The following is a 27,003-nucleotide window of genomic DNA, read 5'->3' as shown; positions in this document are numbered from 1 at the left end:
AAAACTAATATAATATTAATGAAGAGGAAGACAATATATATTACATTATTCGAATAATTCTAGTTGGACCTTGTTGGATTATGTCTTTGATGAATTTCATGATAGCGTACCCACAATCCCTGACTTTGTCTGCTTGCTCTAGGCACTACAATTATACAATGGATAAAAAAATCAAACAATTAACTAATAATATGACATGACCTATAGTGACATTGCTAACATAATTAATGATAAATACATATATTTTGACAACTGTCCATGATGCTGCAACATCAAACTGACTGCTACCCTTTACTAGTTGTCGAAATTATTGATCAACATTAGTGTGGTACATAACAATGGCCCTAACATGAAATAGAAAACTTGATGTGAGAAATATTAATGCAAAAAGAAGAAATTATATACATATATGCAAAAAAAATAATCAACTTACTAATTACTCATTTTCACAATATGCGATCTGTTAGAAGGATGGCCACTATGAAAAGGGTCAAGGTACCACACCCTCCCTAAAGTTGGATTGATCACAAATAACATCTAGTGTCCCCTATGAAAAAAAATTAAAGTAAGCATCTAAAAGTAACTTACCCTTCACAATAAGGCACTATTAATATTGTGTTCTTATTGGCACCACATTGCTGGAAGTACTTTGAAAGCATATGAGATATTTCTAGTCCTTGTTTAGGACTCATTATGAGGCCATAAGGAAAGGCTATATGAGGATTGACAAATATAATCCTTCGTGCTATATCTCTTCTGGCAAGCTGGTAGTGTAGAGGTTTTTTAGATGTCAAAATAAATAAAACAATAAATGATTAAAGTGTGTGTGCGCATGTGTATAGCTAAATGTTTAATGAAAGGTTTTAGAAACATAACTCATATACAAGTTACATAGGGTAATGGTAGCCTCTACATGGTTGAATAAATTATTTAACACCTCATTGTTGACTTGGTCAACAGACTGTGGATTAGCATACATGTTCGTAAGGAAAGGGAGCAGTACTCGTTCCTGCATCTCAGCATAGGTCTTAAGCAGTTGATGATTTTTGTTGGGTATAACTTGACGCTTAAAGGCTTATGGCTGGGGGACTTTAGGCAGATAGGCTTGAGGGAGAACCAGTGTCTTCTAGGGAAATGTGATGAACTCCTTAGATTTGTCAAAGCTCTTCTTATCATTTCCCTTTCACTTAGTAGTAAATGCCTTCATAGCCTCCGGTGCTTTCTTTCCTACCAGCTTATCAACAGGCTAGTTTTTTCAACATATAAGATAGTTAGATATCAACTACAAAAATATGCAAAAGAAGATAATTTTTAATTATGAGTTTAACAAATATACCTTTAGAGATGGTCCTAAAATACAAAGGAGACGAACTAGCCATGCAACAAAGCTGAGCAATGCATCTACTACTGTCCTTGCATTCAAAATAAGGGAGGGAAGATCATAATTAGGATACTTAGCTGTCTTTAAAGAGACTTTCATTGTCCCTTCAATGATGTGTTCATTGTGAAGCATCACTTACCCAGTAACGTTATACATATGCCCCAGTGCAACCACATGTCGTCTTCTGCCAAACAATCAACGATAGCCTCGTCCTAGACAAATTTAAAAAATAGAAAAAAATTATGTAATATGAATAATAAAAGTAGTATTATGTGTAAGACTATAGTAAAATGAATAATAATACCTCAGGTGGGAGCTGAGATGGGATTGTGCAACTATCAGTCACACTAGGGCTACTGTTGGTTAATAGAAGCCCCAACCTATGCCTGTTTAATAGCATGTCTATGAGTCTAGATTGTTCTTGTATTTGTTGCGATTGTGCTAATATGTTGTTGCACCTGGAAAATACGACGCGAATGGCGTAAGAGCGAAAGTTCCGGCCTTTGGAAGGAAGACTGAAGAAATGGGAGTTGCCACCAAAATTTTAAGGAAAATCTTAGGAAACCGTTTAATGGTGGATAAGGATGGTCTGCGAAAACAAAAAATAGGTTTGGGAGTCGGTTGAGTGTGGGGAAGGTGTTAGGCACCCCACAACACCCGTTCGTCAGAACGGTTACTGAAGTTTGTTGTGCTCTATTAATATGATTTTATAATTATTTTAATTATCCCTTTTTTTATTTATGTATTTGATATAAAAATGATAATAATTAAGTAAAAAATATTTATTTATTTACGAGGAAGGACTTGACTCAGAATCTGACTCTGAGGCCTACATGCCCTGTGATGAGGATCAAAGTTCACATAGTTCGGGCTTAGAATATTGTCTATGGTTTTCTTTATTTAAAATTTTCATAAAAGAGGAATAACAATAACTTATCAATCGCAAACAAAACAATTTTTATAAACTGCAAGTTGTATGATTTAATTTGCAAAAATAATTTTCTTATCCCCATTATATGTTTGAAACTATTTTCTCTGTTATACTTTTTCTCTATTTTTGAAAATTCACTTTACTAACATAGGAAAGTATTATTGTTAAATATATTTCTTTTTTTTTTAAATTTCTAATATGTCTACGGAGACTTATTGTCACTCGTGGACATTCAATTAATTCAAATGACCTTATTACCTTTTAAAATTCCATATTGTCTTTACTATATGCAACCTTAGATTATTTATAAAATATTTTTTTAATATATGTTCTTTTATATATTGAAAATTTATTTGATATGCCGATGGGAGCTATTATCACTCACAGAATATGGTAAAAACTCATAATCATCATAACAACAGAGTCTTATCAACCCACGACAAAATGATTATCTTAGCAATTTATAAAGATTAGGAAATCTTATATGGCCAAAAGATTTTGAGGTCGTTACATAAATATATTAATTTGATTAATTTATTTTATAAAAAAATTTTATTATTATTTATTTTTTTTACAAAAAATTTATATATAAATTGATAATCACATTATCTGTGAGAATTTATTATGATAATACAATCATTTTAAATCTCTTTGAAAATTCCTTGAACTTTCACAAAAAAACAAACTTAGATATTTGATTGATTTAAGTTTTTAAAAAAAATAATAAATAAGTAAAATTAATTATTATGGAGGATTATTGGAATCCATATCATTATATATACAAGTTAGATCTATCTACCTGCGAAACCTTATTGATTTTCGCGGTAGATGATCATTTTAAATGCCTATGCGGATTTCTTAAAAATCTCACAGGGCCGATAAATAAATAAAAATAGGATTAATATTATGATCCAACTATACTCAGAATGGTCACCATGAAGTTACTAGATTCTTATGATTAATCAACAAATTCTCATGACTAATAAGCAAGCACGATCTGATCATTAAGGAAGCATAAAAAAATAAAGAAAAGAGCAACAATATGATTCAAACCCATAACCACACTCTCATATATTCATCTAACACATACAGATGCAGATAATTTCAAACATTCATCCAACACCTATATATATTAAGGTAAGCCCAGATCATTCATTCAACACATGCTAACCCAGATTCCCCTGCAAACTGACCGAAGGAGGAAAACACGCAGAAAAAAATCCAATCAAATTCTCAAATCCAGATTTCCAACACCAAATCACAATCAGAAAGAATAAGAGGCAGATAATCAACCAGACAATATAAACCAATCGATCAAAGTCAAATTAATTCAGATTCATGAACTACAAACCTATTACAGCACTATGAATTTCCAAGCTCTTCTCACCTTCAAAAACTCACAGTGTTTCCAGATTCAGTTGTGAATTCCCTCGGTCCTTCTAGGTCCCCTTCTCCAGAAAAATGTACAAAGATTCAGTTTTGCCTAATTTCCTCTTCAACGAAGTTTGTCCAGCCTTCCCCCAGAAATCCTCTCAACACTTTGGTTTAAACTCTCGGTCTCTCTCTTTTTTTTAGAAATTCAGCCCCTAACCCCCTCCAAAATCCTCAATCTCAGAATTTATATAGAGGATAAACGATCACTTATCGTTACATGTTTCCCTCTCAAATCATCATCTCTGTTTTTTTACTTTTCCTTCCCTTCCGCCGAGTTTCTGTCCGTGTTCGTGCTTTTCTTCTGCATTTGGCTGAAAGTGCTCAGGAGTAGTTGAAGTGCTCTGCATCCGGTTCCCTCTCTTCTAGTCTTTGCTTCTACTTTCCTCTTCCTCTCTTCGTGTGTGATTGTCATGCGTGCGCGTTTCTTTCGTGCACTACTTGTTTTGCTCTGCTCTAGCTTTTCATCCTGAGTTTTGCTTTCATGTGTAGCTTGCTTTGCTCTACTCTTAATTGAAAAGCTTGATTTAAGGCTGCTCTCTCTCCCTCTTCCTCTCATTTCCCTCTTTTCTTCGTTTACGCTGATCGAATGACCTTTAGGGCTACTCACGTCTTCTCTGCTCTCCTCGGCCAGGTTGAATGTAGAGATAAAAAAGGGGGTGAAACGCTGTAGAGTGCAGCATTTTACTCCCCTTATGTTCTTTTTTTTATTTATTATTTATTTTTATTAATTTCAAGATTAAGAAAAGAAAAAGAATTTAATTTTAAATTAAACAAGAACCCCTCTTCTTCTTTTTAAGTTAACTCTCACAAATTTAATTAAATTAAAATTTTTTTTAAAAGAAGTATAATCCTAAAAGAAAGGGTCAAATTTCATTTTTGCATTTATATATATATATATATATATTTAGTTATTTGAGTAAACTAAAAGAGATAAAATCCTAGTTATAAGATTAAGTTCTATTAATAAATGTTTTTTTGAAAATATAATCTTAAGAAAGATTAAATTTTATTTTTGTATTTTTAAATACATATATATTTTTTTGAGTTAAATTTATTATTATTTTTATACGCCCGAACAGAATACAGTGTTCACAGTTGCCCCTCTTTACTTGTTTCTTATGTAAGTATATGAAATAGAGTGATTTTGAATTCTTACATAAGTGACAAGTAAAGATTGAACATTTATTTTGGTCGGCTATGTAATATCTACATACAAAACTATTGTATAGCAAACACAATGACATGATGATGATTTTTTTGGTTTTAGCAATGTAATGCAAATGGAAATGACCAAATGAAATATAGAAAGATGCCATAAACAATTAACCATGATCCAAACAAAATATATGTTGGCTAGATGCCTATCTCCATTTGCTTTTCTAAGTGAGGACTTCACGAGATGACATTATTATGAATGAAGGAAGAAACATATGTTTTGTCATCTACTTAAGAAAACCTCTCCCTACAGGGCTTTGAGCAGTAAGGAAGTTTCTACCCATGTAAGGCTTTTGGTGAGTACCTGTCTTTACAGGGCTTTGAACAGTAAAGAAGTGCCTACCCAAGTAGGGCTTTTGATGGGGTGCCTATCTTTACAGGACTTTAAACGGTAAAGAAGTGCCTACCCAAGTAGGGCTTTTGGTGGGTGCCTACTTTTATAGGGCTTCAAACAGTAATAAAGTACCTACCCAAGTAGGGCTTTGGTGAGTGCCTGTCTTTACAAGACTTTGTGTAGTAAGAAAGTACTTACCCAAGTAGGGCTTTTGGTGAGTACTTGTCTTTACAGGGCTTTGCGTTGTAAGGAAGTGCCTACCCAAGTAAGGCTTTTGGTGAGTGCCTGTCTTTACAGGGCTTTGCGTAATAGGGCTTTTGGTGAGTGCCTGTCTTTATAAGGCTTTGAACTGTAAAGAAGTGCCTACCTAAGTAGGGCTTTTGGTAAGTGCCTGTCTTTACAGGGCTTCAAATAGTAATAAAGTACCTACCCAAGTAAGGCTTTAGTGAGTACCTGCTTTTACAGGGCTTTGCGTAGTAAGGAAGTGCCTACTTAAGTAGGGCTTTTGGTGAGTGCCTGTCTTTACAGGGCTTTGAAGTAAGGAAGTGCCTACTCAAGTAGGGCTTTTAGTGAGTGCCTGTCTTTACAGGGCTTTGAAGTAAGGAAACGCCTACTCAAGTAGGGCTTTTGGTGAGTGCCTATCTTTACAGGGCTTTAAATAGTAAAGAAATGCCTACCCAAGTAGGGCTTTTGGTGAGTGCCTATCTTTACAGGGCTTTGAATAGTAAAGAAGTGCCTACCTAAGTAGGGCTTTTAGTGGGTGCCTATCTTTATAGGGCTTCGTGTTATAAATGTGATATACTATTTGTAATGATAATTTTATTATGTACCCTCTTTCTCCTGCTTCCTTCTTTCGTTCATTTTTTTTCATTTTCATTTTTTCATCATTTGTTTTTTTAAATTTCATGTAAATAATAATAATAATAAATAATAATAATAATAATAATAATGAAAATGGTACTAACATATGCCCTCACGCTAGGTAGAAGATATCATTGCTTTATGTAATCATTTCATTTAACTAACCCATTCTCAAGATTTAGTGGCAACATATAAGATAAATGGATAAAGGAATCTAGTGGAACTCGGATAAAGTACGTGCCTCTAATTTCATCCAACACCTAAGAATAAAACACTTGTGGGAAGAAGGGAGAGAGTCTTGTATTACATGTAAAAAGTATAATATAAAGTGTTGTGTTTCTAATAAGGTTGATTTTATAAACAAGAAAGAATGCAATAAGGATTATGTAAATAAGAGATTATACTTCATGAAAAGCTAGTTTATCGATTGAATAAACCACTTGGAGTCACAAGAGAGAGAGAAATTTAACAGGAGGAATCTCAAAAGAATAAAAAAAAAAGATCGAGACGAAAGAAGTCTCCTCATTGAATCCTTTACAACATTTGCAACGGACTTATATGTCACTATGAATATATGCGGTAAGAATTGATTATATGAAGCATCTGTCCACCTCATTCCAGTAGGACACCAGTCTTTCTAACCCCTTGATACAATATTTTAGTTTACCATAACTTTTGCTCAAATCCTCCCTTCTTTTGCCTAGGTTGTTTTTTTAGATTTTCAACCTAGTAGGCATCTTTGTGTGATCTCTCTCTTTTTTTTTATATATTCTGCCTTAACTTTTGCCTAGATGCTCTTTTTGGGTTTTCAACCTAGTAGGCATCTTTGTTTGATCTTTTTTTTTCTTTTTCTTTTTACCTTAACTTTTGCCTAGGTTTCCTTTTTTGGTTTCAACCTAGCAGGTACTTCAGCTTTAAGCAAAATATCTCTTCACAGCATCTGAATTTATAGGTTTTGAAAATTCTTGGCCCTCTATATCTACCAAAATAAGGGCGCCTCCTGAAAAGGCTTGCTTCACAATATAAGGGCCTTCATATAAAGGATCCCATTTACCTTGGCAATCTTCCTGATTTAGGAGGTTTTTTTCCAAGACTAGGCCCCCTGGCTTAAATTCTCTTGGACGCAGCTTATTATTAAAAGTCTTTACCATCCTCCTTTGGTATATTACCCATGACATATGGCTACCAATCACTTTTCTTCTATCATATTCAATTGTTTAAATTGGGTTTTAATCCATTCATCTTCTTCTAGCACAGATTCTATGACCACCCTTAATGAGGGTATCTCTACTTCAATTGGAGTCACAGCCTCCATGCCATATACCAATGAGTAAGGTATTGCCCCAGTTGACACACACATAGTTCTGCAATACCCATAAAGAGTATATGGAAGTATCTCATGCCAATCCTTATATGTGATTGTCATCTTTCCAATAATCTTCTTAATATTTTTATTAGTTGCTTCAACCGCCCCATTCATTTGAGGTCGATAAGGTGCCAAGTTATGGTGTTTAATTTTGAATTGTTCACACAACTTCTGAACTTCAATCCCATTCAAATTAGGCGCATTGTCTGTAATAATTTGTTCTGGTAGACCATATCTACAGATAATGTTCGTTTTCAGAAACTTCAGAAAGGCCTTCTAGGTAATGCTTGCAAAAGAAGCAGCCTCTATCCACTTGGTGAAATAATCAATAGCTACAAGGATGAAACGGTGCTCGTTTGAGGCCTTAGGATTGATTGGACTAATAACATCAAGTCCCTATAAAGAGAAAGGCTAGGGGGCCATGAGGTTGTGAAGCGGTTGAGGTAGGGCATGTATTCGATCAGCGTAAATTTGGCATTTATGGAACTTTTTGATATATTCAATGCAATCTCTTTCTATAGTTAGCCAAAAATAACCATGTCTTTGAACTTGTTTGGCCATAGTATGGCCATTAGCATGAGTTCCACATATTCCTTCATGAATTTCCTCTAAAATTTTCCATGCGTCCCTTGAGTCAACACATTGAAGTAGTGTACTATTAAAAGTTCTTTTGTACAGTACATCCCCACTAAGGAAGAAATTCATTGTCATATGTCGAATAGTCTTCTAGTCATTTTCCGTTGCTTCCATAGGGTATTCTCTGCTTTTTATGTAACCTTTTATATCAAGGAACCATGGTTGTGCTTTTATTTCATTTTCAACATTCAAGCAATATGTGGGATTAATTTTAGCCTCAATCCTAATTGGTTGAACATGAATTCCATACTCCAACTTAACCATGACAGCTAGTGTCGCTAAAGCATCAATGAATTGATTCTTATCACAAGGTAAGTAGTGGAATCTCACTTTGTTGAATTTATTAATCAACTGGGTAAGATATTTTTGATATAGGATTAACTTGGAATCCTTAGTCTGCCACTCACCAGTTGCTTAATAAATAACAAGAATGGAATCTCTAAAAACATCAAGTTCCTTAATGCCTAATGTCACAGCAGCTTGTAAGCCATTTAAACATGCTTCATACTCAGCTATATTGTTGGTACAGTCAAAGCCTAATTTGATAGATAATGGGAATTGTCTGCCTTCTAGGGATACCAACATTGCTCCTAATCCATTTCCATAAATATTCACTACCCGATCGAAATACATCTTCCATTTCTCTTCCCCTTGTTCTTCCTCTTCTGCCACAAGAACATCCTCTCCTGAGAATCAAAAATTTACAAGTTGGTACTCCTCCATAGGATTTGCTGCCAAATAATCCACAATGATACTTCCTTTGATTGACTTACGAGTCATGTATTTCACATCATATTTCGAGAGTATTACCTGCTATATAAGGACTCTCAAAAATATATTTTATTGGATCCATTCGTGAAATCAACCATGTGGTATAATACAACATGTATTGCCTTAGCCGTTGAGCAACCTATACTAAACCACAACATGTCTTTTCAATTAGTGAATAGCGTGATTCACAATCAGTGAACTTTTTGCTCAAATAATAAACTGCTTTTTCCTTTTTGCCAGCATCATCAAGTTGCCCTAGCATTGCACCCATAAATGCAGTCTTATGGTTAAATAAAGGATTAAAGGCCGACCAGGTATTGGAGGTACTAATAGTGAAGGGTTCAATAAGTAGTCCTTAATCTTGTCAAAAGCATGTTGACAATGTTCATCCCACTTGTCAGTATGACTTTTCCATAATAACTTAAAAAGTGGCTCACAAGTAGCAGTTAGATTGGCTATGAATCTAGATATATAATTCAAGTGCCCTAAGAAACTACACACCTCTTTCTCCATTTGTGGCAACCTCATGTCGCGAATTGCTTTGACCTTGTCAGGATCTACCTCTATGCCCTTCTTACTGATGATAAAACCTAACAATTTTCCCGATGAGGCTCCAAATATGCATTTATTAGGGTTTAACCTGAGCTTGTATTTGTGCAAGCGTTCAAACAATTTTCAAAGAACTACTACATGGCTTTCATCTTCAGCAGACTTAGCTACTATGTCATCCACATATACCTCAATCTCCTTATGCATCATATCATGAAATAGTGCTACCATAGCTCGTTGATAAGTTGCACCTACATTTTTTAATCTAAAGGGCATCACCTTATAGCAAAAGGTACCTTAAGGTGTAATGAAAGTAGTTTTATATTTGTCCTCCACATTCATAGAAATCTGGTTGTATCTTGAATAATCATCCATAAAGGAATACCTATAACTGCGTGCTATATTATCCATAAGCATATCAATATGCGGTAAGGGAAAGTCATCGTTAGGGCTAGTACGATTCAAGTCCCTATAGTCCACACACGTTCTAACTCGTCCATCCTTTTTAGGCACTGGAACGATGTTTGCAACCCATTGTGGATATTTGACGACTTCTAAGAATCTAGCTTCCCACTATTTCTTTACTTCTTCTCTAATTTTAAGTGACATATCAGGGCTCATTCTTTGCAATTTTTGCTTCTTAGGTTTACTATCAGGATGTAAGGATAGCCTATGAGCAGTAACCTCTGAATTAATCCCTGGCATATCCAAGTATGACCATGCAAACACATCAAGATACTCTCAAAACAAACTAATCATCTCTTCTTTCTCTAGATTATCAACAATTTTTAACTCTTTTTTATCTTCCTTTGTCCCTAAATTTACAATTTCAATTGACTCCTCATGTGGCATGATGCCTCATTCAGAAGATTCTATCATTTTTGCAAAGATTAGGGGCGTTTCTTCATCTTCATCAATTTCATAGTCATATGTATTCATAGTGAAACATGGTTCATTCAAACTATGCTTAGGAACCAATGGGTTAGACAGGAGTTTTGAGAATTTTAATTCCCTGGAAAATTATCATGCAAGGTGAATGAGTATTTATGCGTATAAGGTGCAGATAGGAATATGAGAAAAATATTATGGATGGAGACAGTAAGAGCGGGGAATGAAAGAAAAGAAAGAAAGAAAGAAAATGATGAGGAGGAAAATAAGGAAAAGGCAAATGGAGAAAATAAAGAAGAAAACAAAATATTGCATTCATTCCTTAAATAAAGTTAGGAGTACACAAATTAACTTAAAAAGTGAAATAACACATTGAAATATTACTTTAGTGACATGATATCAACAATCGCCTTAGATTCCCAATTGCCCAACTCTTTTCCTAGTGTGTCTGGATGTATCCATACTTCCTTTGAGCTCCCTTTGTCTTCTTTACTCATCATAGCTATAAAACCAGTTGGATTGATTATCTCTGTAGGTGATGGAAACGTTTCATGAATATGTGGGATTTCTAGCTTATCTTGATTCTTTCCTTTCTTCAACTTCATTTGCCTTGTCATTGATGCTTTTAAAGAGGGCTCATACCCCAGACCTTGACGTTTTGGGTTTTCTAGGAGTATTATTAGCTCTTTTATCCCTTACAACTTTGTTTCCAATCCTTTTCCTGACTTAAATCCATGGTTCTTCATGATCTTAGCCACGACTTGATTCACCTCCTTACTTGATTGGTCAACCTCAACAAACTCAAAGTTTTGATATGCACTTTCAAAAGATTGCTTAGTATTCTCAATATAAGGCACTGCACTTGGCTTACTAATTATCATTTCTTCTTCTCCTCTTATGATAATAAGTCTTCCATCATCAATGTCCTTGAGTCTTTAGTGTAGAGTCGAGGCTACAGCTCCAACATCATGAATCCAGGGTCTACCAAGTAACATGGTATATGCACCATCGATATCCATAACTTGAAATTCTACCATGAAAGTGCTTGGTCCAATTTGTAATGGAAGGTAGACATTGCCTATGACTTCTCATCTTGTCCCATCAAATGCCCTAACTACCACGTCGCTATGTTTCATGCAAGATGCATCAACAAGTAAAAGTTCCATGGTAGATCGAGGTAAGACATTTAAGGCAGAACATCCATCAATCAAAACCTTGGCTATGACATAACCATGGCACTTCAAAGTAATGTGGAGCACCTTTGGGTGTTGAGAAGCTATCAGGAAGATCTCATCTTCAAATAACGCAATCAATGTAGAGTTTTTCACAGCATTAACCAGATTAACTACTTTCTCAGGAGTTATGTTTGGGCACACATAAGCTTCATTTAGAACCTTTTGTAAAGCCTTTTGATACACTTCAGAATTCAAAATGAAGGACAATATAGAAATTTATGCTGGTGTCTTATTCAATTGTTCCACAATGTTATATTCGCTTTGTTTCATGATCTTTAAAAATTCATCAGTCCCTTCTTCTTTGCTTTTTATAGTAAATTCTTTAGTGCCCGAGCTTTCTCCAACTTCTAAACCCTTACTCCCTGACACATAAGTCTCGTTAGCATAAATTCGACCGCTTCGTGTAATTCTACCAATAGTATTGTCGACATTACTAACTTTGTTTAGTGTCCCTTGATCAAAAGGGCCTTCAATTCTTAAGCCATAATTCCAAGGTACAGCATGATTGCTATGATATGGGAATGGTGCTGGTATGTGGAGGAGAGCGATAGGCTTCTTGTCACCAATATTATAAGATATTTTGCTGACAAGCAAAAGGGATTTTTCTGCTGATTCCTTCACTTCATAAATTGGCTTATTTGTCCTAAAGGATGAATTTTCTCCTTTTGTAGCTTGCGACTCCTTATTGATTACAAAATAGGTAACCTTCCCATCCATTGCACATATATTTCTCATATTTTTTCTACCAATCACTATAATCCTTAATACTATCATTTTTTGAACCAGCTTTTTGAAGGGCATACATTTTTCAATATCATGACCTACAGCCTCTTGGTGATATTCATAAAAATCAAGTATAACTCAAGTAGTTATTTCATTACTCCCAAAGCTTTGCTGAATGTAGCCTAATTCTCATAAGTGCTCATACAGCTGCTTTATGATGCAAGGAATGTCTTCTATTAGTTTTAAGAGGCTAATGTCATCATCTATCATGGCAACTGGCTTTCCTTTTTCATGTTCAAGTAGAGGATTGGTGGTAATATTAGGATTGTTACTTGTCTTAATCCCAATATGATTGTTATCTAATAGAAGAAGTACATGTCCTCTAAAAGTATCACATTTGTCAATAGAGTGGCCAGCAACCCCCATATGGTATTCACATATTGCATTTGGATCATACCAAGCTGGGAAAAGTGGTTGGAGAGGTTTAACAGGTTGAGGCCTCATAAGATTCTTTGCAACTAAATCCTTATACAACTCCATCTAGGTAACATTAAAGTTTGGTAATGGGCGCTCGTCCTGAGGCGGCCTTACTGGTCTTAATCCACTATGGTGTTGACTACCCATTTGATGATTAAATTGAGCATTTAGAGGGGCATAATAAAATTCTGCCCTTGGCTGTGTGGAATCGAACCATGCAAAGTTGTTTGGTTGAGAATATGAAGGATTCTTAGTAAGGTCCTTGCACATAATTGACATCTCCTGCCTTTTTCTTCCCCACTTGTGCTTTCTTAGCTTCTGAGGGTTGATTTTCTAATCTTCCTCTTCGTATGCTTGTATCATTTCATTCACCCACTTCAATAAGATCAGAAAAATCTCGAGCCTGCATTCCTAACATAATCTTATGATAAGGATTAGCTAGAGCATTAATACAATAAGTTCATAATTCAGACTCAATTAAAGGAGGTTGAACTTCAGAAGCAACTGATCTCCATCTTTGGGCATATTCCTTAAAAGTCTTATTAGCCTTCTTCTTCATCCCTTCTAACTGTTCCCTTGTTGGGGCTTTGCTTATGTTAAACCTATATTGTTTCATAAATACACTAACCAAATCACCACATTTCTTATATTTAGAGTGATCAGATTTCATAAACTACCTTAGCGCACTCCCTATGAGACTTTCCTAAAGAAATTGATGAGAAACTTTTCTTCCCTTGACCAAACTAACATCTTTGTGTAATAAGTAACCAAATGATATTCAGGATCACCACTACCATCATACTTGGTGAACTCTGGTACTTTAAATTTTTTTAGAACAGGTACTTTCGGTGGTAAGCAAAGTTCATCAATCTTAAGGGATCCCCAGGTGACTAAACCTTGTAAAGCTCGAAGTTGATCCTTCATTTCTAACATCTCTTTCTTCCAGCTATCTTTGGAATTGTCTTCCATGCCTTTTAGTGATGCATTATTAAAATCTTCAGTTGGATTTATAACCAAAATGTTATATGTATATACTTCTCCCTTATTCTACTCTTGGGTAGGTTGTTCAGGGTATTTCGCTATAAGATCAATCCTTCCACCGACTGCCATACTATTAACAACCCCCTTGTGGTTGTAAAGACTTATTTCCTTGGTTTCCACTAGGGGGTTGAGTGTTACTATTATTAATGTCCCACTTACATTCATATTTTGTAACAACTTTATCATTTCACCCATTTGAGCTTGTATAAGGGTCACTTGATTTTTCAAAGATGATATTTCTTCTTCTATTCTTTCCTCATGCTCAAGGTCACGAACCTCCATTGCCAAAGCCTTAACTCGAGTACGAGTCAAATAAACTCGGGTAGGGTGATGAGTTTGGTTAAACGAATTCTTTACTGGAGCAATGTTATCTTCCCTATTAAAAAATAAATAAATAAATAAATTATAGATCGTTTAAAAAAATAGAAATTAGTGGATTGTCACGTAGAGTTAACATATAAAATACTAGGTCACTTGAATGCGAATCACCACTTATTGTAGTTTCCTTATTCCCTTAAGATACATATTGTATTCATAAGAATATAAGGTTGGCAATCAATTCATAAGAATTGTAGTTTCTTTATAAATAATGTCCATTACAAAAGAGAACCTCCTAGTGCAAAATACAAATAGCCCAAACGTTTTACAAGAATGTTCACATATAATTCCCTTGCATCACCATGATTGTGCTAATGCCCTTATTCCCCCATGACATCATCACATAGCATAATGAAATCTGATATTTCTGCTGAAGTATTAAAAGGATGGCTCATGTGCTCTACTTGTGTGTAGACCTCCCAAAATTTTGGAATGGTTATATTTGCCAATTAAATCCAACTTTCAGCAAGATCTCTCTATTTTTATGCCTTTTCTGTTTCTCTGGAATAAAGTGTCCTCTAATCATCTAATACATCAGTTTGTTGGTGTATTTGTTTTATCAAATTTTGAATTGTGCTAGATGTATCTCCTCTAACTGTTACTAATTCATTCGCCTTTGCTTCCAACTGCTTAGTAACCATCTCCACTTTTTGTGATAAACTCTTTAAAGGACAAAGGGCTTGTACTTCATCATTGAGAGTGTCCCTCTCTTTAGTGACTTTCATCAACTTAATTCGGTTATCCTTCATCTTCTGATCATGCTCTTTAAGTTGTATATGCATGTCACACATTGTGCATTTAAGCTTCAAATTCTCCTTTTTCAATTGATCTATCTTTGTACTCTCTTGCCATGCATCTTGCCTCTTCATCCTTTCTACATACTCTTGTAAGGAAGCATACTCGTGTTGCAGGTAGGTTAAAGCTTCTTTGTTCTCCTGATCTGCTTTGGTCAATCTTTCTATCTCCTCACCCCTTCTTTCGAATTGCCTTGTTAATTCCTTCTGTACTTCTGTTATGTCATTGCTAAGCAAGGGATCAGGGTGAGCAAACACTGGATTAGTTCCCTTAATCCTTTTTGTTAACTAAGTTAGATAACCTTCATCTACCCTTATCAGACGCACCCCTAACTCCAACTTCCCTCTGTATAAAACTTTACCCCATGTACTTGTCACCTTTTGACTTAAATCCTTAGTTGTGGCATCATCATGAAGGAATTGAATTCTCTGAACTATACCTCCCAAGGGATTTTTTATTAGAAACCTAGCTGTCACAATAATAATGCAGGATTGTAGTTTATTCCTCCCCATGGACCCATGAGTAGAACATTTAAGAAATCCCCACATTGATAAATTATTTTCTCATTATTCCACCATATCAATTTCTAATAAACTCTTCCTTCTCAAAGTTAATTAAAAACTTCGCTCCACCCTTTTCGATCTAATATGGTCTTGCCTTCTTTATTTTTGAATGCAGCAAGTGGATTATAAGAATCATGCCATTTTCCTTCTTGGAATTCTTTTCCGTACAAGTGATTCATGATCCACACATTTATAAGTGAAGGCAACACTTTAATCTTCCCTTTTTCTTAGTATGGCAATGGCTTAAGGTCATGTAGGTTTCTACCAGAATTGCTGTACGGGGTTAATTCAGTGATATTCTACCATGTAAAACACACTAATTGCGTGTAAATCAATTATCCCCTATAACAAATGGGAACAGAATTATTCCATAAATTACCATAGTAAAAACCCTATTGAAAATAAACCATTTTTTTTGCTCAACCAATTTGACCAAGTATTTCTGATCGGGATGGATGTAGTAGTGGGTATGGACTGGTTGCTGGCAAATAATGCGACACTAGATTGTGTAAGAAAGATAATATCCTTATCAGTGTATACTGCACCTATAATGAAATCTAGTCAGTCAAGATTCTTGTCTGTAATGCAAGCAGAAAAGTGAATTCAACAAGGTTGTCAGGAATATATAGTGTTCTTTTCCATTCATATCCCGTATGATGGAGGAATTGAGAGAATTTGAGTGGTGAATGAATTTCTCGAAGTATTTTCAGAAGAAGTGTCTGGATTATCGCCTAGGCGAGAGGTATAATTTTCTATTGACCTTGTACCTGGAACATAACCCATGTCGAAAGCTTTGTATCAGATGTCTCCATCAAAGTCAGCAAAGCTAAAGAAATAATTAGAGGAATTACTAGAAAAAGGGTTCATAAGATCGAGTGTGTCTCTGTGGGGATCATCGGTGTTATTTGTGAAGAAAAAGGATAGTAGTATGAGGCTTTGCATTGATACAAACAGTTGAATAAAGTGACAGTCAAGAACAAGTACCTTTACCCAGGATCGATGATTTGCTAGATCAGTTGGTTGGAGCTACGGTGTTCTCAAAGATTAACCTGAGATCAGGCTACCATCAGTTGTGAGTTAGGGTCGAGGATGTATCAAAGACTGCCTTTCGTACTAGATACAGTCATTGTGAGTTTCTAGTAATGCCATTTGGATTGACGAATGCTTCGGTAGTGTTTATGGACTATATGAATAGAATCTTCCGTCCTTATCTAGATAAGTTCGTGGTAGTATTCATTGATGATATTTTAATTTATTCAAGAGACGAGGAAGAGCACGCGAAGCATCTTCATATTGTCCTGTAACTTTTAAAGGACAATAAGTTATATGCCAAACTCAGCATATGTTAGTTTTAGCTAAGGGAAGTAAGATTCCTTGGTCATGTGGTGCCGATAAAAGGAATTGTCGTAGATCTACACAAGGTGGATGCTGTGTTGAAATGGGAACTGCCTACCTCAGTGACAAAGATTAGAAGTTTCTTGGGATTAGCAGGCTACTATCAGTGATTTATTTAGGGATTTTCACAAATTGCATCTCCTTTAACTAAGTTGATCCGAAAGGATCAGCCGTATGTGTGGATCGATAAGTATGAGTCGGCATTTTAAGAGTTGAAGAAGAAACTGACATTTGCTCCAATACTCATTATTCCTAATCCTTAATTGCCGTATATAGTTTACACAGATACATCGTTGAAAGGTTTAGGGTGCGTTTTAATGCAAGATGATCGAGTTATTGCTTATGCCTTAAGATAATTGCGACCGTATGAGAAGAATTACCTGAACCATGATCTAGAGTTAGCAGCAGTAGTTTTTGCCTTGAAAATTTGGCAACACTATCTCTATAGGTCTATGTTTGAAGTATTTAGTGATCATAAAAGTTTGAAGTACTTAGTGGATCAAAAGGAACTAAACATGAGGCAGCACAGATGGATGGAATTTCTCAAGGACTATAACTTTGAGATCAAGTACCATCCGGGTAAAGCCAATGTAGTGGCAGATGCGTTAAGTAAGAAAACAATACATGTTACTTATATGATGGTTCAAGAGCATCGATTACTTGAGACTTTCTTGGATACTCAAAGGAAAGCACCACAGATAATGTTGTACAATGTGCATTCTATGGTTATGACTAATGAATTTTGGAAAGAGTTGCGGACTGTTCAGTTTGAGGACGAGTATCTACTGGGGATCCGTGAGGATATTAAAGAGAGGAGACCCACATAATTTAGATTCAATGATGATGGATATATGACTTATCGAGATCGAATTTGTGTGCTAAGTGATGAGGAGATAAGAAAGATGACCCTAGAGGAAGCACACCATAATAAGTATACTATTCACCCTGGTGTCACCAAGATGTATCAGGATATGAAGTAAATGTGGTGGTGGCTAGGAATGAAGAAAGATGTGATAGAGTTTGTGACTAAGTGTCTGACGTGCCAAAAGGTTAATATTAAGCACCAAAGGCCTGGTGTGTGTTACAACCACTAGAGATCCTAGAGTGGAAGTAGGATAGCATATCAATGGATTTCATCACTGGATTGCCTAGAACTTAAGCGAGCTATGACACAATATGGGTGATTATGGATCGATTGATGAAGTCAGTGCATTTCTTGATAGTGAAGACTGCCTATTCACTTAAGAAGTATGCCGAGGTCTATGTAAATGAAATAGTGAGACTTCATGGGGTGCTGAAGAACATTGTCTCTGACCATGATCCAAGGTTTACCTCGAACTTTTGGAGAGCGTTGCAGAGAGTAATGGGCACTAAGTTGAAATTTAGCACGGCATATCATCCACAAATGGACAGCCAGACTAAGAGGACTATCTAAACGCTCTAGGATATGTTGCTAGCTTGTGCCTTAAAGTTGAGAGGTAGTTGGGCTACACACCTACCGTTGGCAAAATTTACTTACAACAACAGTTTTCATTCTAGCATTAGAATGGCTCTGTATGAGGCATTATATGAAGAAGATGTCAATCGCCTCAGTGTTGGACAGAATTGAGCGAGAGAAGTTTGTTGCGTTTGGATTTGGTAGACCAAACCACCCAAAAGATCTAATTAATTAAGCAAAAGTTATTGACAGCCTAGAGTCGATAAAAGAGCTACACGGATCGGCATAAAAGACTATTAGAATTTTTGATTAGTGATCATGTGTTTTTAAGGGTCACTCTAATGACTGGCATTGGGAGATCGATTAAGGCTAAGAAATTGACTCCCAAGATTATGGGTCCCTTTGAGATTTTGGAGAAGTTGGACCTGCTGCCTATCAGATTGCCTTGCCAATGAGTTTATCGAGTATACGTGATTTGTTCCATATGAGTCAGCTTAAGAAATATCAACCCGATCCTTCTCATATTATTGAGTCGAAAGAGGTGGAGCTCTAGGAAAACTTGACCTATCGAGCTGAATCAGAGCGAATTTTAGATGTGAAAGATCGATAATTGAGAAATAAAACTATTCAGTTAGTTAAGGTCTTTTAAAAGGGTATGACTCTCGGTGATGTGACTTGGGAGACCGAGGATAAAATGAGGCAATTGTATCCCCAATTATTTACACAGGTATGTGTTTGAGCAAGATTCTGAATTTTGAGGGCAAAATTCCTAAAAGGAGGGGAGAATTATAACATCCTGAGTTTCCTCATTAGTAATTATCGATATTTTTAAAGGTAATTTGGTCAATTTAGATAAATTGTTAATTTAGTGAGGTTTATAGAGACTATGGTTTTTAGTTCCTTCAACAGCCTTAGAAGAGTCGATGTTCAAATAGGCCATGGCATAGAAGGGAGTTTAAAATACTGTGGGACTTTTTGTGCCATGCACCATGGCGCACGTACAAAATCAGCACTTATCAATTCACAAAAACAGATCGAAAATAAAAGAGATAAAGAGAGATAACGAGAGAGCGATGGAGAAGATCTTATGGTCTGCTAAGGCACGATCCTAGGCTACTTTGAGGGCATTTGGAGCTTGAATCACTATTGGGTAAGTTGTACATTCCCTCTTCTCCCTCTTTTATGTGAAAATCTAAACATTTGGGGTAATAGGGGATTTGATTTCAATTCCCCTAGGTTTAGACCGAATCCATTAGTTTATTTAAGATCTTGGGGAGTTAAATCAAGCTTCTAACCTTAAGTTTATGAGTTTTGTGGTGATTGAAAATTTTTGGTAAGAGTTTGGATGAACCCTAAGTATAAATTGAGGATTTTGAGATAATATGGGATATTGATTAGCGAATTTGGTGTGTTGGAATTTTGATAGGATGGTTAGAGTGTCTGAGAATGGTTGGTATTGTTAGAAAAGGGAATTTGAGTATTTTAGACACTTAGAACCTAGAGAATTTGGAGTTATCGGAGTGATAATTGATGATTGTCACTTGATTGTGTAGATTGAGCATTACTCAAGTCATATTGTGCATATAGAATGTGTGGAGCTACCATTGAGCCACAATAACCCTTTTTGTTGACAAAGGGTTAAGATAACCATATAGTTTATTGTGTTTATTAACTATTATAATTGTGTAGAAGTAATTACAAATAAAGTTGTGGTGTTGAAGAGTTTTATGCATAATTTGATATTGTAAATGATTTTAGCATCAAAATCAATTTGTAAAAGATTATTGATTTTAATTTATATGTATATATTATGTATATAAGTTTATGATGTGGAAATGTGACGAAAAGTGATGGAATTTGTGAAAGAGCATGATCATAGGTGGTGGGAGTTCATCTAAGATATGCAGAGATATGTGTGTGTGGAGATTTGTGAGTGAAAAATCTATATAGTCGGGTTGACACCATGGGACATCTGGTGCGGCATTATATGGGACTGTTACTATGGGATATATGGGCAGTTTGGCAACTCCTAGTACCCGTTAAGGTGCGGTTAGGAGTCAACAATGCCTTTATCACAAGTGTGTGAAGAGGAAAAAACCATAGTCCGTAGGTAGGTTAGATTACCTTTGGCTGGGTACTTCTACCACCGAAAGTGTGCTCAGGTCAACAAGTGGTTGATCTAGGAGAGCCTATGGTTTCGTGTCGGGGAGTATTAGAGTTTTGGTAGTTAGATGATCATGCTAGTGAGAAACTATATGCTTTGTTGTGAAATGATACATTTATCTCATAATTATGGTATACGTGTTATTACTATAGTTTTGATACTTTATCGTGGTTATTTGTGGTAATGAGCATTTGATGAACTGTATTGATTACTGAGATATTTATCTCACCCCGTGGTTATAATTTTACAGGTGAGGGCTTCGGTAGGGGAAAGAGAAAGGAAGGAGCGTCTGAAGAGTAAAGAGCATTGTAGTATAGCTCTTCCCTTTCTCCTTTTTAGTTTTGTAATGAATATTGCTACTACATATTGCCAACTTAGGAACATGACATTACTTGGATATTACTTGTTTGAGTCTTATGATAAGTGTGTATATCTTGGTCCAAGATTGATGTTATGGATTAAATGTGTGCTTGGCCAAGTTATATTTACAAGATATATATATATATATATATATTTAAGTGTTTTGAGTATCAAAATGACCAATTGATTTGTGTGTTGAATTTTATTGCCTCGTTGTGTTGTTATCTATTGGGGGTTTGGTGGTCATTTTGAGCGTGATTGCTTAATTGTGTGATATGAATGAATTATTATGTTTTGTGTGGTCCATTTGAGGTGGTCAAAGTGTCTTTGGGGCTAATAGCATTTGGTATTGTGAGTTGGACACCTTTGTGTGTGTTTTGAGGTGAAAACAAACCATTTTGGATTTGAGTGTCCATATTTTAAATGGATGATTGTTTGAGTGTGAAACTGATGCCATTAGCTAGAGGGCTTAAAGAGCTTCGTGTAGACACTTGAACCACTCAAATCAGATGTCAGATGGTGAAACGACGCGCTCCGGAAGTTCAGAGAGATGCCATAACAGCAATCTACTGTCATGACAGTAGGTGCACGCCGCAGCGCATGATTGTTGCACTGCGATGCATTGGGCCTTTGAGGGACGTGTCACTCTGTGCCATTCGCCACAGCGGATGGACTAGTATTTACTGGAAAATGGCATTTTTAGCCTAATTTTGACGTGGTTTGTTTCATATGCTTCCGTACTTGTTCTAAACTGATTTTTAACCATGGTTTGAGCTCAAACAATATTTTAAAAAGGGTTTTCTTGGGATCCTAATGTTTTAAACTAATTATCTTTAAACCCCTGAGTTGTGGTAATTCCTTTAGAGGATTTTATTTAATCCTAGTTATCACAACAATCCGTGAGTGTTGTCCTGATAATGTCAAGTGGGATATTACAACACTTTTCTCATACCATGCTGTAATCTCATTGAATGTATTCCTTCTTCACAAATAGAGCATCTAAGTTGTCCTTTAATATTATACCCTGATAGATTACCATGCATTGAAAAGTTGTTGATAGTACTAAAAAGCATGGCTCTTAAATTGAATAAATCTTCTCTGTAGGCATCATATACCTCCATACCCATCTCCCACAACAGCTTTAAGTCTTCAATCAATAATCTTAATTAAACATATTTGTCATTCTTAGGTTGCTTGGGCCTCGATAATAGCAAGGATAACATCATATACTTTTACTTTATGCAAAGCTAGGGAGGATGCTTATAAATGACCATCATCATAGGCCATGTACTACAGGTACTGCTTTGCATCCCATGCGGGTTCATCCCATCTATATTCAATGTAAGGTGTAGGTTCCTATCTTCTTTTCTAAACTCAAGGTACTTCTAATCAAACCTTATCTATTCAAGAGAATTAATAGGATGCTAAATTTTATCATCTTTAATCGTTCCATCTGCATGCTATCTTAATTTCTTTACCTCTTGACTTATGCTATACAAATGCCTAAATCTTGGAATAATAGGAAAATACCACATTGCCTTCTCTGAACTCTTCCTATTTTTCTTATAACGTGATGTCTCACACTTAGGACAGTGTGCTAGCTCTTCATATTCATTCCTAAACAAAATGCAATTATTAGGGCAAGCATGCATCTTTTTATAGCTCAGGCCAGTTATGCATAACACCTTCTTTGCATTATACAGCCGATTCGAAAGCTTGTTATTCTTCGATAGCATTAGTTTGAGTAGAGAGAGCAAGTTTGAAAAACTTGCATCACTCCACCCACTTATTGCTTTCAAGTTATACAATTCTAACACAATGGACAATAAAGTAAACTCAATACAACCCTCATATAAAGGTGTCTTTGCATTAGTTTTCAACCTTTCTAACTTCTCTAGAAAATTCTCGAGTTCCTCTTCCATCGCATCAACCAATTCTTCAAGAAAGTTGGCCTCATATGCATTTATGTCAAAAGACGGTGATGATGAACAACTTTTCATCTACCCTCAACTACTATTATTCACATCTTCAGGTGTCTTCCCATGCTTCACCTAACACTTATAACTCTAATCAATTCCATATTTAAACAAGTGGAATTTACATGTCTCAAGAGAAATTGACTTCACATTGCCACGAGTTAAACAAGGACAAACAATTCCTCATGGTTTTTTACATTATTTACTGCAAACTTAACAAATTTTGCCACCCCATCCCAATATTCTTTAGATAGGCCATTAGCAAACATTCACTCCTTATCCATAATGCCCTTATTTAAGAAAGATTGTAAAGATAGGAAAGCATTCAGTAAGTCATGAGTTTAATTACCTCAACAACTTCAACTATGCTTATATTTGTTCTCTTCAAGGGCAAAATTAAAATTAAAAAAATTAGCAACACAACAATTTCAAATGAGTATTCCCTAGGCATTATGCCCTTTCTTTACACTATTTTAATCTATAAAATTTTAAACTATTTCAAGAAACAAAATAGAAGTATAATTAAACTCCCTCCAAACCATAAAACAAATTTAACAATGGTCATATTTGTAAGACTAAAATCTTAAAAAATTTGGGAGCATATCGGCATAAAATTAAGCATTTCTCAGGCTTACTACCTTCTTTTAACAAATTAAACATTAAAATAATAACAAATTCATATTAAAAAATACTCAATCAATCACATTTAACAATTTCACAATTCAAATTTCAAAATTGGCAGCAGATAGAGCATTTTTATTCAACCAAAATTCAAGCACATTGTATATGAAATCATTCCCAATTTAAATAATCATAACCCATTCAATCTATATCCAAATAAACTAATCAAATTTTATACAATTTCTTAAAAAAACTAACATTTTTTGCGTTTTGTAACATCTGAGAAATTTAATCACGGTTAATTAACTTAATGTGTATGATTAGTAAATTGATGAGGTGCGTGGTCAAATAGGCTTAATTTGCGAATTTGGCTTTGATTGCAGTCCATGATGTGGGTTCGAATTGAAGCTGTGCCATCTAGGCATGGAAAGAGGAAGAAAAAGTGAAAGAAAGCCCTATGTGCCACATGCCGCGGTGTGTGGACAATCTGTCATAGTGCACAAAGGCAATCAGGCGAGTTTTGGGCTTCACTGTGCCATGTGCCGATGTGTATGGCCAAAAATCAAATTAAACTTGGTTCGTATCTGTTCAAAAATTCAGAAGAGAAAAGAGGAAGAGAACGTGAGGCACGCCTAATGCTCTACCAAGGCATGACTTAGGATCCCATTGGTGATATTTTAGAGCTTCCCGACTTACAAGGTGAGTATATGGTGCTTTTTTCTTCCTTTCTCTACCATATTTATGAAGGTTTGAGTTAAGGTTTAAGTATTAATGGTGGTTTTCAGTCCATAGGAGCTATGGGTCTAATTCCATTGACTAAAATGGACATAATGGAGTTGTTTGAGGTATTTAAACCTTACATTGATGATTTTGTATATGGTTAGTTTAGAAGAGCCATTAATATACGAAAATTGCAATAAATGAGGTTGTTGGAGGTGCTTATGGCTCATTAATGGTGGTTTATTGATTCCTTGAGGTTAACGTGAGTTAATGGAACCTAGTGAACCCATTGGGCATGAATGGGTAGTGAGCTTATGGGATTGATAGAATAGAGAAAGTGAAAATTAATGTTGGTAAACTCACAAAAATGGGATAGTGATGATGTCCTTGTATTATGATTGTAGTGTGGTTCAAATTGGCACCATTCAAGCTTCTGAGAAGCTTTAGAAGTAATTAGTGTGAGGGCTAAACCTTTGACCTCTCAAAAGTTTGAGGTAATTGGGAAAAACCTAATTTATATAGTTGAATATTAATTGGTTATTTGTTGAAAATGGATTGATTTGAGATATAATTTATATTTTGAATCCTTGATGTAAATTTGGCATATTTGATGATGTGACATTGTGAAGATGCTATGTGTGTTCATATACATGTGAATAATGATGATGATTGAGAATATGTGAGCATGTATTAATAGATATGTGGAGAATAATGGTAAAAAAAGAATTTTATATGCTTGATGTGATGAAAAGATTCTTTCAATTACATTAATTGTCATGAGTGCATAGTATGTATCAAGTTATGCATAGCATGATCATTGGTGATGAGTTTATCTAGGGAGAGGAGTAGTTGATTAAATCCATGTGGTTATAGTGATTCAAGACTATCCTAGTTGTTCTATGAGGGACTTGAACCTAACTAGTCTCCACCGGTTTATGAGGAGGCTTGATTTGGGGTATGACACCCTATGGTTTTTAGTTTTAGGGGAAATTGGATTGCACAAGTGAGTGAGTTATCCTTAGCTCGGTAGCTCCTCACAAGTAAAAGGTTGGGTTAGTCTTGAAGGACGTAGCCACGTGATAGCCACTGGTTTCATGTCAGAGGTAACAGGAGGGTATAAGGTTGGCATTCGATCATGCATTTAGAATTCGGCCACATGGATGTTATTATTGTGGTTCGACATGTATTAGGAACGCATGGTTGGTACTATTACAACCCCTTATTGTGTATTGTGATTTAATATGGATATATGTGCCTTTGGGCCCAGTCACATGGTTGTTAGTATTGTAAACCGTGGCTAAGTTCATCATATGTGTTGTAATTGTGTGTTTTTACCTATTTGCTTTTGTTTCAATTGATATGCAACTATATAGATTAGGTAAAACGTGATTACTGAGTGGTTATACCCCTCAATTCTTAATATTTTCAGGGCCTAGCTTATCATATCTGAATCAGGGAAAACGTGTTGAGGCATAGGGTTATAAAATAATCCCTTGTGTGCCTCTATGTTGTTTAATGTGTAAAAATGTTAATTTGATTGCTAGCTAGGAGCCTCATGATATTTTTGTACTACTTGCATTATTATAGCATATAACTTGCTTATTTTTTGCCCTGAGTTAGTGAGTTTTAGTTGTAAATTCTTAGATAGGGTCAAAATACTTATGCAAGTAGAAACATCTGAAATTTAAATGATTTATAATGAAATTAGTTGTTTCGTGTAAAGTTTTCCCTCCGCTTTGAGTTTATGAAATCTGGGGTTGAGTGGTGAAATCGAGGTTTATGTGTTTTTGGTTGTGTATGGTTCATTGTATGGGTCTGTTAGACCCCATTGAGTGTGATCGGAGGGTTAATGCAGGCTTTTGGCACTTGTGGTTGAGTTAGACACCATTGTTGGGGAATTTTTGTGAAAAAGTAGTAAAATGGGTTCTGGTATCCAAATTTTTGTAGAAAATAAATTTGAGTGTAAAACTTATGCCGTTAGATAAAGCTAGGCGAAAGCTTCGTGTGGACACCGAAACCACCTCAATCGGACATCGAACAAGATTTGGGACATGTTCGAAGTTTGCTCCCTATGTTGTCAAATTGACAACTAATAACTATCGTATTCATGCAATGCGCCTTGGCATATGGCGCCTCACACCATGGTATATGACACAAAGGCGAGTAAGCCACATTGTACTAACCCTTAGCCACAGTGCATGTCACGTTTTTTTTGCACAAAACACATTTTTAAGCTTTAAAACTAAATGTTTTGGGTCTTAATTGATTTATAAGTTTCCACATTATTTTAAAACTCTGATTTGAGCATAATAAGTGTTTGATAGAGATTAAAAAAGTTGAGTTTTAGGATCCTATTGTAAATGATTTGAGAATTGTTCTCACTTATGTAATTTTAAAAACTTAGTAATCTTTTGTGGGCTTAGTCCCCTAATTACCTATGATGTGGAGTTGATTGTTGTTTAGTAAGGGAGACCTTACACATTTGCTAATGTAACCCACGAACGTAACGAACCATGGCTGAAGGGAGATAAACCACAAACCTAGCTACTGGAATGAAAGAGGAAGATGAAGTTAGGAAGAGAGAGAGGAAGAGGAAGAGAGGACTTATGTGTTTGCACACCACGCAACGGATGGATGAAAATGGTAATGGAGGCAAGTGATGACATTCCAATGGCCGAATGAGGAAGGGTTTAGCTGGGAATGTCTACTCGGTGCTTGGAGAAGGAGTTTTGACAGTGGGTAATTGGTTTT

The sequence above is a fragment of the Prosopis cineraria genome, unplaced genomic scaffold (genome assembly GCF_029017545.1).
Source record: "Prosopis cineraria cultivar Desert tree isolate PC_DT_omini unplaced genomic scaffold, ASM2901754v1 PC11, whole genome shotgun sequence".
NCBI classification, from domain to species: domain Eukaryota; kingdom Viridiplantae; phylum Streptophyta; class Magnoliopsida; order Fabales; family Fabaceae; genus Prosopis; species Prosopis cineraria.
This window is presented reverse-complemented; position numbering follows the sequence as displayed.